The following is a 6,000-nucleotide window of genomic DNA, read 5'->3' on the forward strand; positions in this document are numbered from 1 at the left end:
ATCTGTGGGTCTGGTACTGCCCAGGAGCTTGTATTTCAAGAACAGCATCGTACATGTGGGTGGTCTTACGTCCCAGATGAAGCAGCTCTTCAGAAGAGCCCAGACAGTCTCGGAATCACTGTTGGCCTTGAGTTCTGATGTGCAGTCCCGGTGGGCTGCTTTTCAATGGGCTCCCTGCTGTCAGCTCTGCCATGGGCATCCATGCCTTGCTCTAACCTCCCATCCCCACCCTGCCTCTTCATCGAAAATGCACTGTAGTAAAAGGAAATCTGCCTTCCCCGAAAAAGCTGTCCTTCCTGTAAAAGCCTTCCTTGTTTGGGTTGGGTGAGGACCTGGGTTCACTCCGGCATCCATTTTAAATAGTGCACACCCTTGAAAGATTGAGAGAGCCTGGGAAAGGCTCATCATCTTCAGAGTTTCAGCTTTTCACTGTGAGGCCCGGATGTTCAATAAGGCCACTGCATGGTGCCTTGCAACCTGAGAAGCTAAGAGCAGAGGCCCAAGCTTTTCATGGGACCTGGGAATCAATTCAAAGTCTTTGTAAGAAAATGCACCTGAGCGCACACTACTCCGAGACTGCCTCCAGCTGCTTCTGTCTTAATCACCATGCAATTTCACAATGATTTTTCCTTTAAAAAAAAAAAGTATCCCGTATAAAGCAGAAAAGTGCCTTGCAAAACATACTTCATAATTAATTAAAATGGGTGTGTCTGAGATGCCGAAGCAATACCAACCTAGACAGCAAGAGAAGAAATAACCACTGTTGCTTTGATACACCCTTCCACTGCCCAGAAGGAGACAGTGGCCAGGTGAGCAAGCCTGGGAAGGAGGCGCTGTTGTTTGATAGGGTCACACAGACGGTCTCTAAATAATAGGCCCTGGGAACTAGCAAGCCAGCCACAAGCCTTGGGCATGATGTGCGGGTTTGGGACCTTTGAGGCCATCCAAGCTTTCAGGAGCTAGACTGATGGCAAACATTGGCTAATAACCCTGCCCTCCCTGTCTGCCAGTGTCTCCTCCTGTCTTCTCTCTCCACCCTGCTGCCCAGGCCACAGCACCCAGATGGTCTTAATTCTAAAACATCAGAAGCAAGTGATCAGCGCTTACCTCAACAGCTGTTCTGAGCTGAGGAGAACACGGTCAGCCTGTGGTCAGGGCCAGGGGCAGTACCCCTGGATTTGAGAAGGGTTTTCAGGTGGATACTTTAAATCAACAGTCTCCCCTCCTCTGTGGAAACAGGCACTGGCGATGACATGTTTGGTGAGCCAAAGGTGGCTGGAATAAAATTTTTCTGACAGATGGAGCCAAAGATTAAAATAATTATGACCCCAATTTCTACATGAATCATATTTTTATAAAGAAATAATGTAAAACATGCTCGTCTTCATGGACTTTTAATTCATCAGAATGTCTTTCACACAATTGCATTGGAGTCTTATTTAAAAATCAGCCAAAGGCCAGGCCTGGGGGCACATACCTGTAATCCCAGCACTTGGGAGGTAGAAGCAGTAACAAGGACTCAAATCTGAGGCCAGCCTGGGCTATTTTTCAAGGAAATAAAAAACATAACAACAAAACATGAATATCACCAGAAATCCAACCTAAACTAGCAATATTAGGCAATATTCAGGATGACACTTAGGGATTTTACTGTGCGTGTATGTGTATATGGTGTATGTACATGTAAATGTCCATGTATGCAGGTAGATGTATGTAGGTACATGGCTAGAGACGGACTTGCACAGCAAAGACTTTACCCACTGAGCCACTTCCCTAGCCCTTACTTAGAAGTTTTTAATGTAAATTATTATAACTATTATAATATTAGAAAACAGGGATTTTTCCTAATGTAATAAAAATAACCTGTAGCACAGTATTAAATAACATTTTGTGTTGTAATAAAATGCTTAACCAGGAAGAGAGACAAAATAATGAGGTCCTGCTGAAAACAAAATTTTACTGAGTATCTTCATAGAGTAGTGTGATTTGTTAAGACTCCAATCAACCATTAGCTCACCGCTGACCCACCTTTTATGGCCTCACACGGAGAAGGAATTCTGTGCGGCCTAAGTCCGTGGTCTTCCCCTTGAAGGGGTTGGAAGCCATTACTGAGGTTCCTTCAAAGTCTTGTTTCAAATGCCTAGCATTATCTTTATTCTTGGAGGTATCTTGAGAATCCCCTTAAAATCCTTCAAATTAAGTATGTAATTTTTTTTAATTCAATCTCCTAAATTGAAAGAGCAAATGCTGGCCTTTTTATTGATTGTGCTTTTAAAGTATGTCTGAATACTTAATTCATACCCATAGTTCTTCTCTCACGTAAGAGAATCAGTTCTGATGGATGAATGAAGCCCTTTCATAAGAGGGTCCCATATTAGGCAATATGGGTTATAAAAAGAGATAAACGGCAAACACCATTAGCCCTTGAGGAATTTGTGGCCTTACTGGAAATGTGTGGTATAACATGAAGTACAGATTTATGACCGCACACAGTTAGAGCCCGGACGGGCAGAATGATGGGGGTTTGTGGGGAACAGAACTTTCTGCAGAGTGGGCTGATCCCAGAGGGCTTTGGGGTCTGAGCAACTCTATTGCAGTCACCAGAATATGTAACCTCCCTCTTGATCTTTGGGGTCAATGGGTGTTGAAGTGTTGGCTTCCCAAGAAAGATTTCAGGGAGGAACTGTGTTGTTTTGTTTTGTTTTGCATTGGGGGAGGGACAGAGTGTTACTTGGTAGTCCAGGCCGACCTCAATTTTTGATCCTCCCCCTACCTAAGGCTCTCCAGTCCCAGGTTCACAGATAAGTCTCACCATGCCCAGATTTTTTTTCCTGTTTGGTTTTCCTTTGTATTGTTTAATTATAAAACACTTAAGCCTGGCTAGAGAGGTAACCCTCCTTTAACTAAGCCTTGAGCAAAGATTGTCTATGAGGAATCGCACTGTGGATGCATCTAACGTGCTCATACTTCTGCTCCACCTATCTAGCATCAAAACAAAAGTGAAAACATCTCACCTAGAAAAAGAACTCCTGAAACCTGTGGATACTTCACCTGTTGTTCCTTTAAAAGAGCTAAGAGCCTAAGAAAAGAGATGTGATTCAGACTGTGCGGGCTACTTGTTTCCTGGCTCTCCTGTAGCGCAGCCCTCAGGCTTCCTGCAGTGATAGAGGAAAATCTGAAGACACCGTTTGTGAGTCCTGCACATTGCCCCTAGCTGCAAATCAAGTCCTTCAGCTTGTGTTTAACCAATGAAACAACTACTCCTCCAGAGTTGAGGGGCAAGGGAGCAAAACTATAACACTGGACATTCGGAGAGCCGACTCCTGCTGGGATAGAGCTCAGTTGTGTAGAAGTTGCCTAGCATTTCTAAGGCCATTGGTTTATGCCTTAGGGGAGGGGAAGAGATGGGGTCAGGCACTAGACTGAAACACACTTTCTAAAAGATCAAGATATATATACATATATGTGTGTGTTTACACACACACACACACACACACACATATATATGTATATGTTAACTGTTTTGCGTTTACCTCTGCATGCTGACTTTAGTATCTAATCCATGAATGGGACATACCTACACCATTTATCCCAAGAAGATAATTTTCTTATTACATAGGAAACCTATTCTATGTGCTTGGTTCTAGACACAGCTTCATCTAACACAGCTATGGTGATTGGGGAAATGTTCTTTGATCTACCCAGCCTAAGACAGTGGCCACTAAGCACTTAAAATGTGGCTAGTGTGATGGGGTGACTGAGGAATTAAATTTTTATTTTTTTGTCACAGTGTTAGGCTTACTAAGCTCATGTTTGGACTACTAGACCCTCTGAAGACACCAGAGGAGAAGTTTGTATTTTGCACCTATCATGTTTAACATTGACTGTTGACTTGATTAATTAGAAATCAAGAGTATGGAGCTAGAGAGATGACTCAGTGGTTAAGAGTACTTGCTGATCATGCAAAGGACTTGAGTTCAGTTCCTGACACCCACATGGTGGTTCACAACTGTCTGTAACTCTGGTTCCAGGGGATCTGGTGTCCTCTTCTGGTTTCTGTAGGCACCAGGCACACACATGAAGTGCAGACTTACATACATGCAGATAAAACACTCATATGCTAAAAAATTAAATGTAAGACATATAGAAAAGATGCACCACTGGTGTGCCTGTTTGTAGCTAGAGTTTTCCTGCCTGGCCCACAGTCAGGACAAATCTCTCTCACCCGCCAGTCCCACAGCAGCTCAGACCCAACCAAGTAAACACAGAGACTTATATTGGTTTCAAACTGTATGGCCGTGGCAGGCTTCTTGCTAACTGTTCTTACAGCTTAAATTAATCCATTTCCATTAATCTATACCTTGCCACATGGCTCGTGGCTTACCGGCATCCTCACCTGCTGTTTCTCATCATGGCGGCTGGCAGTGTCTCTCTGACCCAGCCTTCCACTTCCCAGCTTTATTCTCCTCCTTGTCCCACCTACACTTCCTGCCTAGCCCAATATCCAAACAGTGTTTTATTTATTGACTAATCAGCAACACATTTGCCATACAGAACATCCCACAGCACCTGTTAGAGACCGTTCTCAGGCTGCAACCTGATCAAGGCTTCAGAATCCCTCAGAGAATTCATTACACGGTGGTGCTATTGGGGGGCAGTGAAAAGTAGGAGATGGGACCTTCAGAGGAATTAGGTCACTTGAGATGTTCCCTTGGGGCTCGATCATACCTGGCCCTTCCCATACTACCATTTCTCTGCTGGGGATGTCTTTCTGTATGCTATGAATGTGTTGCTCTGATTGATTGATAAATAAAACACTGATTGGCCAGTAGCCAGGCAGGAAGTATAGTATAGGCAGGACAAGTGGAGAGGAGAATTCTGGGAAGTGGAAGGCTGAGTCAGGAAACACTGCCAGCCGCCGCCACCATGAGAAGTAAGATGTAAAGTACCGGTAATCCACAAGCCACGTGGCAACTTATAGATGAATAGAAATGGGTTAATTTAAGATATAAGAACTAGATAGCAAGAAGCTGCCACGGCCATACAGTTTATAAGTAATATAAGTCTCTTTGTGTTTACTTGGGTCTGACCAGCTGCGGGCCCCAGCAGGACTGGAGAAATCTCCAGGTACATTTCTCTGCCTCCTTGCTGCCATGATGGGAACTGCCCTGCTCTCTCGGCCCTTATGGAATGTTGTATCTGCAACCATGAGCAAAATTAATGACTCCTGTCCTTTAAGTTGTGATAGTTAATGCTCGTTTTCAGCTTGGCAGAATTTGGGCATGTCCGTGAGGTGTTACCTTAACCAAGTCAATTGAGGTGGGAAAATCTGCAGTTGGAACCATCCCGTGGGCTGGGGTTCTGAACTACATAAAAAGGAGAACCTAACTGAATGCTAGCTTTTATCGGTCTCTGCCTCTGGACTGGGAATACATTGTGACCAGCCTCCCCCTGCTCCTGCTCACATACTTCCCCCACCACAATGGACTGTGTTCCTTAGAACTGTGAGCCAAAGTCAACCTCTCCTACCCTAACATGAGTTGTCAGCGACTTTATCACATCAAGGAGACAAGTAACCAAGACAGTAGTTCTCCGGTATTCTGGTCACAGCAACACAAAAGTGCCAACACAGAGCCTAAGGCCTGTTCCCCTTCATTCTGGAAGTATGTATACTCTATAAAGGCTGATGGAGGTTCAGCAGACATCTTGGTGTTCCTGGAAGAAAGTCACTTTTAGGGGAGAAGGAGAAGGAAGACCCCTACTTGCTCTACTGGGCCTGAAGAGTCTCCGTGTCCTTCTAAGCTTATCTTTCTTCCCCAGACCAACTGTTCTGAGGACTTTTCTTGTGAAGGGGAGACAGCATTCAGTGTGCAGTCGTGTGTCCAGCCACACCTCCCAAGCATCTCCTAAGTGTCAGGCTGGGCGTCACGTGGGCAGCTGCTGTAGTGCCTCTCTGGTCTGTCATCGGCCACCTCTGCACAGCTGTCAGCAGCAGCACAA

The sequence above is a fragment of the Peromyscus californicus genome, unplaced genomic scaffold (assembly GCF_007827085.1).
Source record: "Peromyscus californicus insignis strain IS unplaced genomic scaffold, ASM782708v3 Scaffold_13__1_contigs__length_99412109, whole genome shotgun sequence".
Lineage (NCBI taxonomy): Eukaryota > Metazoa > Chordata > Mammalia > Rodentia > Cricetidae > Peromyscus > Peromyscus californicus.